Here is a 12626-nt window from a genome sequence, read left to right as displayed (position 1 = left end):
TGTTCCTGCTGAATTGTGCTTAGTACAGGGAATACCTATGCTGCTATAGTTTTATGGGATCTTTCTGTACAGACTATGAACAAACGTAGGGACTGTTCCTGCTGAATTGTGCTTAGTACAGGGAATACCTATGCTGCCATAGTTTTATGGGATCTCTCTGTACAGACTATGAGCAAACTTAGGGACTGTTCCTGCTGAATTGTGCTTAGTACAGGGAATACCTATGCTGCCATAGTTTTATAGGATCTCTCTGTACAGACTATGAGCAAACTTAGGGGACTGTTCCTGCTGAATTGTGCTTAGTACAGGGGAATACCTATGCTGCCATAGTTTTATGGGATCTCTCTGTACAGACTATGAACAAACGTAGGGACTGTTCCTGCTGAATTGTGCTTAGTACAGAGGAATACCTATGCTGCCATAGTTTTATGGGATCTCTCTGTACAGACTATGAGCAAACTTAGGGGACTGTTCCTGCTGAATTGTGCTTAGTACAGGGAATACCTATGCTGCCATAGTTTTATGGGATCTCTCTGTACAGACTATGAGCAAACTTAGGGACTGTTCCTGCTGAATTGTGCTTAGTGCCTCAGCTGGTATCTCTTATTAAACAACCCAGACAATATGAATGGATCAAACACGTTATAGTTGCAGTATGAATAAAGACAGAGAAAATACAAAATACAGAAAAAAAAAATCAACCAGGAAAAATATTTAATTTTCTGCATTTCATGCGCCAAAGTCACAGCCGTTGGGAGGCCGAGGCTCCGTTTACAGACGAATTCCTTTAATGGGTTTTTGTCACATTCATTTTAATATGAAGAAGTGAACATCCCCTTTCCCCAGTTTAATGCAGAATGTGTCATCATTTGGATACAATATGTTGCCCATGAGTTAACTTCCCCTTTGCTGCTCATTATTGGGGGGAGATCAGAATGAAACTGTCGGGATAATGGGAGTCCTGGCTGTACAGGCTTTTTCCGTGTATTTCTGCGCGTCAGATAAAAGCGCCGCGTTGTATGAACATTAGATCTTTAATCCTCTTCCTGCTCCTCGGAGATTCGTCTGCATCGCATTTCTGTAACGACGCTGCTCTAATAAATTGGGGGCAGATCTGTATTGGGAAGAACAATATCACCCCCTGTCTCCTATTACTGGTTGGTTACAGTTTAACCCTCTCATGCCCCCTCCTAGGGTCACTTTTAAAAGGGGCTTTGTGAGATTAGTGGAAATTATGGGCATAAAATGCACCAAATGAATTTCCCCAGATCTTTCGATACGCTGGAAGGCAAATGTGCATCTGTGCCAGAAAGTGAGGCAGTTCAGCTGCTGAACTTGTCCCTGACTTGTTGCCAATATATAGAATTAGGGACCTGACAATAAAAAGACCCATTGTGTTCCCCGGCCAATATCATCATTCAGCAACTCTTGTAAATTGTCTGTGCCGAGATGTCTGGATTGGATTCTGCCAATGAAGTAAAAAATGTTTCGAAGAACAGATTTTCCCTCATTTGATCCCCATTGTAAGCAGCAGTCCTGTCCTGCTTTATGGCAGCTGAGATTCTAGCTATCTGTATAACAGAACATTCTGTCCCAGTGGCTGCACAGATCCTATCTGATCCCCATTGTAAGCAGCAGTCCTGTCCTGCTTTATGGCAGCTGAGATTCTAGCTATCTGTATAACAGAACATTCTGTCCCAGTGGCTGCACAGATCCTATCTGATCCCCATTGTAAGCAGCAGTCCTGTCCTGCTTTATGGCAGCTGAGATTCTAGCTATCTGTATAACAGAACATTCTGTCCCAGTGGCTGCACAGATCCTATCTGATCCCCATTGTAAGCAGCAGTCCTGTCCTGCTTTATGGCAGCTGAGATTCTAGCTATCTGTATAACAGAACATTCTGTCCCAGTGGCTGCACAGATCCTATCTGATCCCCATTGTAAGCAGCAGTCCTGTCCTGCTTTATGGCAGCTGAGATTCTAGCTATCTGTATAACAGAACATTCTGTCCCAGTGGCTGCACAGATCCTATCTGATCCCCATTGTAAGCAGCAGTCCTGTCCTGCTTTATGGCAGCTGAGATTCTAGCTATCTGTACAACAGAACATTCTGTCCCAGTGGCTGCACAGATCCTATCTGATCCCCACTGAAAGCAGCAGTCCTATGTCTCCGAGTTACTTGCCCTTTAGTCTGTGCCATGTCCTTCCATTCTAAGCTTCGCTCTCATTATTGCTGCAACGATTTTTGTTCCCTTTATTTGTGACTAAATTGGATAATCCTAATGCAAGTTATGATAGGGGATCGGTAGGCAGGTTTATATAATGGAAGATGATGTTAATTGATTATCTGTCTAAACTGATTGGCACTAATTTTAATAATATTTGACCTCTATCCAGGCGGCTGATTTTCTTTATTAACGGGAAGGGGAAATAAAAAAAAAATCAAAGATAAGTGATTGCAGATGAAGGCAGAAATATAGACTTCGGATCCATTTTAATTAATCAAGAAGATGCTCCGGCGCGAGCGAATATGAGAATGAAAGTTCCTTCCTCGACATTTTCCAACCCAGCGCCGCGTTCGGATCAATTGATGGAGGAGACAGTGATGATTACAAAAATGGCTCCTGTTACTTGAAGGGCATTTAGTGCCATTAAATGGTAAATAAATATATATATAACTTTTTTATGATGTAAGGATTTGAGTAATAGATGAAGCAGCAGTTATTTCAAAGACGCTATGTTAAGTATGTTATAGAATGGCCATGTTTTCAATTGGTCTTCCTTTTTTAAAATAGTTTATTTCATTTCCTATTCGGATTCTACATTTATGCTCCTCGTTTCTTTTCCGAATGACTCCCAAGAACAGGAATACCCGAATGGAAGCGAGAGCACTCGGCTATAGTAGAAGCAATCACTTTCCATTATTTTTCACCCGGCCCTGGGTACCCTGGAACTATAGCAGGGTGACACCCCAATGTTTCTATATATCTGTAACCTTGTTATGAGCTAAGGGGGCCCAGTCTGAAGGTCAGTTAGGGGGAGATTTGGGGTGAGTGTTTATTTGTACCCTGGGTACCCCTGGAACTATAGCAGGGTGACACCCCAATGTTTCTATATATCTGTAACCTTGTTATGAGCTAAGGGGGCCCAGTCTGAAGGTCAGTTAGGGGGAGATTTGGGGTGAGTGTTTATTTGTACCCTGGGTACCCCTGGAACTATAGCAGGGTGACACCCCAATGTTTCTATATATCTGTAACCTTGTTATGAGCTAAGGGGGCCCAGTCTGAAGGTCAGTTAGGGGGAGATTTGGGGTGAGTGCTTATTTGTACCCTGGCTACCCCTGGAACTATAGCAGGGTGACTGTTACCCCAATGTTTCTATATATCTGTAACCTTGTTATGAGCTAAGAGGGCCCAGTCTGAAGGCCAGTTAGTGGGAGATTTGGGGTGAGTGTTTATTTGTACCCTGGGTACCCCTGGAACTATAGCAGGGTGACACCCCAATGTTTCTATATATCTGTAACCTTGTTATGAGCTAAGGGGGCCCAGTCTGAAGGTCAGTTAGGGGGAGATTTGGGGTGAGTGTTTATTTGTACCCTGGGTACCCCTGGAACTATAGCAGGGGTGACACCCCAATGTTTCTATATATCTGTAACCTTGTTATGAGCTAAGGGGGCCCAGCCTGAAGGTCAGTTAGGGGGAGATTTGGGGTGAGTGTTTGTTTGTACCCTGGGTACCCCTGGAACTATAGCAGGGTGACACCCCAATGTTTCTATATATCTGTAACCTTGTTATGAGCTAAGGGGGCCCAGCCTGAAGGCCAGTTAGGGGGAGATTTGGGGTGAGTGTTTATTTGTACCCTGGGTACCCCTGGAACTATAGCAGGGTGACTGTTACCCCAATGTTTCTATATATCTGTAACCTTGTTATGAGCTAAGAGGGCCCAGTCTGAAGGCCAGTTAGTGGGAGATTTGGGGTGAGTGTTTATTTGTACCCTGGGTACCCCTGGAACTATAGCAGGGTGACACCCCAATGTTTCTATATATCTGTAACCTTGTTATGAGCTAAGGGGGCCCAGTCTGAAGGTCAGTTAGGGGGAGATTTGGGGTGAGTGTTTATTTGTACCCTGGGTACCCCTGGAACTATAGCAGGGTGACACCCCAATGTTTCTATATATCTGTAACCTTGTTATGAGCTAAGGGGGCCCAGCCTGAAGGTCAGTTAGGGGGAGATTTGGGGTGAGTGTTTATTTGTACCCTGGGTACCCCTGGAACTATAGCAGGGTGACACCCCAATGTTTCTATATATCTGTAACCTTGTTATGAGCTAAGGGGGCCCAGTCTGAAGATCAGTTAGGGGGAGATTTGGGGTGAGTGCTTATTTCTGCCCTGGGTACCCCTGGAACTATAGCAGGGTGACACCCCAATGTTTCTATATATCTGTAACCTTGTTATAAGCTAAGGGGGCCCAGTCTGAAGGTCAGTTAGGGGGAGATTTGGGGTGAGTGTTTATTTGTACCCTGGGTAACCCTGGAACTATAGCAGGGTGACTGAAATTTAGAAATCCAGGTTTTATCTATTTAGTAGTTTTGTTTACATTGCTATATATAAGCTTTCTTTTACTTCCACTTGTTTGTGAAAATCAGGAATAGGTTTCCCCAGGCAGCGGTGCTGTCGATAAATAAATTAGCCTCTCAGTTTGTTGTTTCGCCTTCAACAGAAAATAAACTGTCGGATTCCCACCAACGAGAGTGCTCTTGTTTATGCTAATAACTTCTGCCTTGACACACTCTAAATTCTTCCTAATGCATTAATTATGACTCCAGATAGAGCAATAATTATTTCAGATATGCTAATTAGAAATCATTTTATTCAGTCTAACATACATATCAGTAAACAAGTGAAATTCATTCCCCCGGGAGATGATAAAAAGATAATCATTTCCTCTCGACTGCGGCTCCGAGAAATTTACCCCCCAATCATGGAGTAATTAATAAGGAGAATGACGAGCGCCCAGGTGCAGGGGCCACGATGCTGATTTGGTTTTCCTAAAATACAAAAAAATAGCCAAAAAAATGGCAAATTAATATCACTGCAACGATGAGCAAAACAATAGCCTTCAACAACGCCGAATGCAAATGGCGGTAAAATGAGTTCAGTTGGCAAATGAATACGAGATCACCTGGAATAATACGGCGTTTATGTCCGTGCAGCTGAAATTTGTAGTTTTTTTTGTTTTCTGCCAGTCATTTTAATTGCGAGGTGAATAACTCAGCCGGTGTTAAATGTCAATAATTTGGGTCTGTGAAGCGTTTCTGATAAACTGGTCATGAGAGGAGGGTTTGGAAACCAGGAGTCTGTGTTCTGCCCCCCCCAAGCCAAACTCAACTCCATATTAACATCAATCAGTCACCAAAGAGTCGCCTTGAAGTGCCGAGGTGTCAAATAGGAAACTCTGGTTTATGGAAGAAAACATTTTTTATATATATATATATATATATATATATATCGTTCCCAGCTGCGGAATATCTACACAGAACATTACTTTTAATGCAGATATATATAAGTTCCAGGGGTACCAAGGGCACAAATAATCACTCACCCCAAATCTCCCCCTAACTGACCTTCAGACTGGGCCCCCTTAGCTCATAACAAGGTTACAGATATATAGAAACATTGGGGTGTCACCCTGCTATAGTTCCAGGGGTACCCAGGGTACAAATAAGCTCTCACCCCAAATCTCCCCCTAACTGACCTTCAGACTGGGCCCCCTTAGTTCATAACAAGGTTACAGATATATAGAAACATTGGGGTGTCACCCTGCTATAGTTCCAGGGGTACCCAGGGTACAAATAAACACTCACCCCAAATCTCCCCCTAACTGACCTTCAGACTGGGCCCCCTTAGCTCATAACACGGTTACAGATATATAGAAACATTGGGGTGTCACCCTGCTATAGTTCCAGGAGTACCCAGGGCACAAATAAACACTCTCCCCAAATCTCCCCCTAACTGACCTTCAGACTGGGCCCCTTAGCTCATAACAAGGTTACAGATATATAGAAACATTAGGGTGTCACCCTGCTATAGTTCCAGGGGTACCCAGGGTACAAATAAGCACTCACCCCAAATCTCCCCCTAACTGACCTTCAGACTGGGCCCCCTTAGCTCATAACAAGGTTACAGATATATAGAAACATTGGGGTGTCACCCTGCTATAGTTCCAGGGGTACCCAGGGTACAAATAAACACTCACCCCAAATCTCCCCCTAACTGACCTTCAGACTGGGCCCCCTTAGCTCATAACAAGGTTACAGATATATAGAAACATTGGGGTGTCACCCTGCTATAGTTCCAGGGATACCCAGGGCACAAATAAGCACTCACCCCAAATCTCCCCCTAACTGACCTTCAGACTGGGCCCCCTTAGCTCATAACAAGGTTACAGATATATAGAAACATTGGGGTGTCACCCTGCTATAGTTCCAGGGGTACCCAGGGCACAAATAAGCACTCACCCCAAATCTCCTCATAACTGACCTTCAGCCTGGAACCCCTTAGCTCATAACAAGGTTACAGATATATAGAAACATTGGGGTGTCACCCTGCTATAGTTCCAGGGGTACCCAGGGTACAAATAAGCACTCACCCCAAATCTCCCCCTAACTGACCTTCAGACTGGGCCCCCTTAGCTCATAACAAGGTTACAGATATATAGAAACATTGGGGTGTCACCCTGCTATAGTTCCATGATGGTTCTGCACAATGATGGAATTTGGGGGGGAGGTTTATAGAATACACCGCCACTAAAGGTAGAACAGCCTTAACCCTCGGACACAATGGACTTAAACATAATATTGAATTGCCCTGTATTCTGTTTTACCAAAGTCATACAATATTGACCCATGCACACACATATTACCATGGTAACCAATTCTTCGTTGACTTTCTATGATACAGGAATCTGCCGATGCATTGGTTTCTATGGTAATAAGATGCTAAGAGTAATGAGAAGAACGAAGCAAATAAAAGTGGGTAAATACATACAGTATATATATATATATATATATTTACTTGCTTTAGAAGTCACTGCTTAGAGTTGCACAGTCTGTTATTCACAAACACCCCAAATTCCCCTCTGTCCAGTTATGCTCCAGGTTGGGCAATTTATGAACAGAAAACAGGACAATCTGGAGGACTCCATGCGTGTTATCATTGGTTCCCGTGTAACCTGGGTCACAAACATGGTAACGGAACCAGGAATAATGCTGCCTATTTAGTTAATAGTGAAATGGATCAATATTTGTTGAAATTCAACTTTACAGGACTTTTCTTTCAGAAGAAGGAGCCTATAGAGGAACACTACAAGGCTTGGAATGTGCATCTCTATAGACTGAATATATTGGAAGTGCCGGGCAGGGGATGATGAATAGTATATTAGAGGCTTGATGAGGCATACAAGACAACATGCTGTTTAGTTGGTGATATATAGAGTTAATAAAGCATACGAGTCCATCAAGACTCTCCTACTGAGGGAGGTTCACCACCCTTGGCCCCATGATTGGAGTCTTTTATTAAACCATTTCCAGAATGCTGTTCATTTGTATCTACCAGAACATCAATATTATACGGAAGCAGATAATTACATTTATATTTACAGTTCTTAGGACCAAAGGAATCAGAAACTGATGAAGGAGGAGCCTTTTATATAATTCACAATTTAAATAATTTCCCATAATCATTGCCGGACTGGGCTAGTGGGGCACCAGGAAAAAAACATGTGAGCCCCAGACTTTATTGGCTCGACCAATCCTGGCCTGCCCCCCGCCAAAGCCTAGTGACTGCAAGCTTTTAGGGGGAGAAGGAGGCAGTTCAAACTATGGAGGGGCTGGAGAGTGGTGCATTAGGAGGGTGAGAGGGAGGGAAGGAGAGAGCGGCCAGGTGGGTGGCACATTGGGAGCAGGTGGATTGCACATTGGGTGCAGGTGTAGCATATTGGGAGCAGGTGGGTGGCACATGGGGAGCTGTTGGGTGGCACATTGAGAGCAGGTGGGTGGCACATTGGGAACAGATGGGCTGCACATTGGGTGCAGGTGGGTGGCATATTGGGAGCAGGTGGGTGGCATATTGGGAACAGGTGGGTGGCACATTGAGAGCAGGTGGGTGGCACATTGGGAGCAGGTGGATGGCATATTGGGAGCAGGTGGGTGGAACATTGGGAGCAGATGGGTGGCACATTGGGAGCAGGTGGGTGGCATATTGGGAGCAGGTGGGTGGAACATTGGGAGCAGGTGGGTGGCACATTGGGAGCAGGTGGGTGGCATATTGGGAGCAGGTGGGTTGCACATTGAGTGCAGGTGGATGGCACATTGGGAGCAGGTGGGTGGCATATTGGGAGCAGGTGGGTGGCACATTGGGAGCAGGTGGGTGGCACATTGGGAGCAGGTGGGTGGCACATTGGGAGCAGGTGGGTGGCATATTGGGAGCAGGTGGGTGGCACATTGGGAGCAGGTGGGTGGCATATTGGGAGCAGGTGGGTTGCACATTGGGTGCATGTGGATGGCACATTGGGAGCAGGTGGGTGGCACATTGGGAGCAGGTGGGTGGCACATTGGGTGCATGTGGGTGGCACATTGGGAGCAGGTGGGTGGCATATTGGGAGCAGGTGGGTGGCACATTGGGTGCATGTGGGTGGCACATTGGGAGCAGGTGGGTGGCATATTGGGAGCAGGTGGGTGGCATATTGGGAGCAGGTGGGTGGCACATTGGGAGCAGGTGGGTGGCATATTGGGAGCAGGTGGGTGGCACATTGGGACCAGGTGGGTGGCACATTGGGACCAGGTGGGTGGCACATTGGGAGCAGGTGGGTGGCACATTGGGAGCAGGTGGTTGGCATATTGGGAGCAGGTGGGCAGACATGCACTGGGGAGATTGTCACAGGGGTAGGTGGGAGGGAGGAGTGGGCCCTTAAGGTTGGGGTTTGGTGGTCTCCGGCCCCCCAGTCCGACCCTGCCCATAATGATTCATGGGTGCAAGACAAAAAGGTAACAGCAATCCATCATCCAATCACCCATCAGCTCTTTCCACACATATCAGTTTATACCCACAATGCCTTTGCGAGTCCTTCCTACAAACCCTATAAACCCAATTGGGACCTATTATAAACGCTGTCTAGTCATTAGAATGAATGGGTTAATGCTGAACCCAAGGGGGAACAGACTTGGAATATTAAAGTTCTCGTTTCAATCTGTTTAATAAAATGTCCTATTCCGAACAACTTTTCAGTCGTCATTTTTAAATGTTTTGAATTATTTGCCTTTTTTTTGTTTTACCTCTGTCCACTGCGAATTTGACACGTTTCGCTTTGCCAAAAATTCGCAGCTGGCGAAATGACGCTGACACCCGTTAAAGTCTATAGGCGTTTTTTTGACGTGCGTAATTTTTTTTCATGTGCGCCGCCATACAAGTCTATGTACGTAACGCCGAGGTAAAACGAGCCGAAAAAATTGGATAACTGGTTGTCAGCATCTAATGTTTGTCTGATCCTCTCTGTTTTCTGGTTCTGTCCCTTCCTACATAAATTATAGTTGTTTTGGGAATCAGAACCAGCAGTGCAGAGAATATAAAAAGCCAGACAGATACTGTGTTCAATAACAATTACAGTCACAAATAATGAATAATTATTGGGAAGTTGCGTAGAATTCAAATTGCTTTCATTATGCAAATAAAGGATTGAAGTTCCCCTTTAAATATTTCTGCAAAGTCATTTCTGCTCTTGTCTTGCTCTGATCCGAGCGGTGTCAGACTACTGATAACTTGTGTTTTGCAAGATCAGTCTGGAGTCAAACGTGTACGTCCTGGGGGTGGGGGGGGGCATTATTTTGTTTGCCAAACACATCTTAACTGAGCAATAACTCAATGAATCCCATTAGCGGCTCGGGCTGATGAAGTGTCTCACAGTATTAGGTGCATCAGGCACAAAAGAGATTATCGACTTCCCCTTCTTCTTCCAAGTTTTAGTCAAGTGAAGGAGGGCGATATATTCACCAACAAAAATGCCAACGTGTCAGGATCGGGCGCAGAGGAGGAGGCGCATTGATGTTCCAAGGAGACGGATTTCATAACAATTAACACAAATGCTTTGTGTCTATGGGCTCATATTAGCCCAAGGGTAAATAAACTTTCATTTGTGCTTTGTCTAATGGAAATATTAAGAAGGGTTTTTTTTTTGCTCCCTGGCTTCCACGAAACTGTTACTGACAAGTTCACACTCACATAAATCTCCATTGTTATCAGGTCTTATCCTTATCACTGAACTCATACAAAGCTCAAATTCACTTTTCTCCAAATAGGAGAATAGGCAAGAGGGAGGATGGGGGAGAGTAAGGCCAAACATTTGGGGAGGAAAGGAGAGGGGATGAGAGACAGAAGGAGAGAAGGGAAAGGGGGTTAGGGAGTAGAGAGACAAATGGGGGAGAGGAGAAATATAGAAGGGGAGAGAAGAGGGAGGATGGGGGAGAGTAAGGCCAAACTGTTGGGGGAGAAAAGGAAAGGAGAGGGGATGAGAGACAGAAGGAGAGAAGGGAAAGGGGGTTAGGGAGTAGAGAGACAAATGGGGGAGAGGAGAAATATAGAAGGGGAGAGAAGAGGGAGGATGGGGGAGAGTAAGGCCAAACAGTTGGGGGAGAAAAGGAGAGTGGATTAGAGACAGAAGGAAAGAAGGGAAAGGGGGTTAGGGAGTAGAGAGACAAATGGGGGAGAGGAGAAATATAGAAGGGGAGGGAAGAGAGAGGATTGGGGAGAGTAAGGCCAAACAGTTGGGGGAGAAAAGGAAAGGAGAGGGGATGAGAGACAGAAGGAGAGAAGGGAAAGGGGGTTAGGGAGTAGAGAGACAAATGGGGGAGAGGAGAAATATAGAAGGGGAGAGAAGAGGAGGATGGGAGAGAGTAAGGCCAAACAGTTGGGGGAGAAAAGGAAAGGAGAGGGGATGAGAGACAGAAGGAGAGAAGGGAAAGGGGTTTAGGGAGTAGAGAGACAAATGGGGGAGAGGAGAAATATAGAAGGGGAGAGAAGAGGAGGATGGGAGAGAGTAAGGCCAAACAGTTGGGGGAGAAAAGGAAAGGAGAGGGGATGAGAGACAGAAGGAGAGAAGGGAAAGGGGGTTAGGGAGTAGAGAGACAAATGGGGGAGAGGAGAAATATAGAAGGGGAGAGAAGAGGAGGATGGGGGAGAGTAAGGCCAAACAGTTGGGGGAGAAAAGGAAAGGAGAGGGGATGAGAGACAGAAGGAGAGAAGGGAAAGGGGTTTAGGGAGTAGAGAGACAAATGGGGAGGAAAAATATATAAAGGGAGAGAAGAGGGAGGATGGGGGAGAATAGAAAAGGGGAAGAGTGTGAGAAAAACAAAAATTGGTTAATAGAAAAAGGAGTATAAAACAGTGAAGTAGAAGGGGAAGACAGAACTTGAGAGAAGATAAGAAAGCATAACATTTAGCAGAAACAAAATTGAAGGTCAGTGGGGTCTGTAACTTCATCTTATCAGAGCTTTGCACTGCCCACATTTCTGCATTTTGCAGCTTTTAAAAAGTTGTGAGAAGGGATCCTAAACACAATTCCATAAGAGGATGAGATTAGCTCCAAAAAAAGCTGAATTCCCCAGTACCCCATTGATGTATGTACACACATAGAGATATAAATACTAACACTGCCCATATAATCTCATTCATCTGGTTCTGTCCATTTATCTCTATGACTGACCTGCAGCACCGGGAGCAGACAGAGCGAAACCCAATGGAAATATAAGAATAAAGCTAAAATCATCTCTTGTTTTTGTGTTTTCCCCTCTCAGAATTGTAATTTCCTCCAGCCCTTTTATGGTCAAACTGGGAGTATTTGTGTTAGAAATAGCCAAAATATCACCTCCTTTATTTTTATCGCTCTGCGGGGACCTGGCTGTGTAATAGTCCCAGCACTAATGTGTCTTTCCCCTAATACATAATCTGAACACACTGCCCTAATTCTACCTCCTACATTTACTCCCGACTGAGAACACAAACTTCAGCTTCATAAACTCGGCTCCTTAAAGATACAGCTTCTCTTAAAGGGGATTTGAACCCTGTCTGCTCAGCTAGGACTATACATTTCACCATGCTCCAACATTTGATCTGTAGCTTAAGAACAAATGCATTATAGGGACAACTGTCTGTTGGGCGCCAAGGGGGTAATAAGTTTCCCCCTCTCTGTTGCTGCTATAACTGCCCCTACTCTTCTGGGAAGGTTCCCACTTGCATCGTGGATTTTCACGATATTGGGACATTGTTGCTGGGAGTTGCTTCCATTCAGTCACAAGAGCATTAGTGAGGTTGGGCACTGATCTTGGGGATCAGGCTCACAGTCGGGCTTCCAATCCATTCCTCCGGGGTTCAGTTGGGTTGCCCCTCCCTTTGGTCCTATAACTGCCCTGGTGCTTCTGTAAAGGTTCCCACTAGATGTTGGAACATTGTTGCTGGGAGTTATTGCTGGGAGTCACTTCCATTCGGCCACAAGAACATTTGTGAGGTTGGGCACTGATGTTGGGGATCAGGCACAAAGTTGAGGTTCCAATTTATACCACAGGGGTTCAGTTGGGTTGC

This window comes from Xenopus laevis, chromosome 4L, assembly GCF_017654675.1.
Source record: "Xenopus laevis strain J_2021 chromosome 4L, Xenopus_laevis_v10.1, whole genome shotgun sequence".
Lineage (NCBI taxonomy): Eukaryota > Metazoa > Chordata > Amphibia > Anura > Pipidae > Xenopus > Xenopus laevis.
This window is presented reverse-complemented; position numbering follows the sequence as displayed.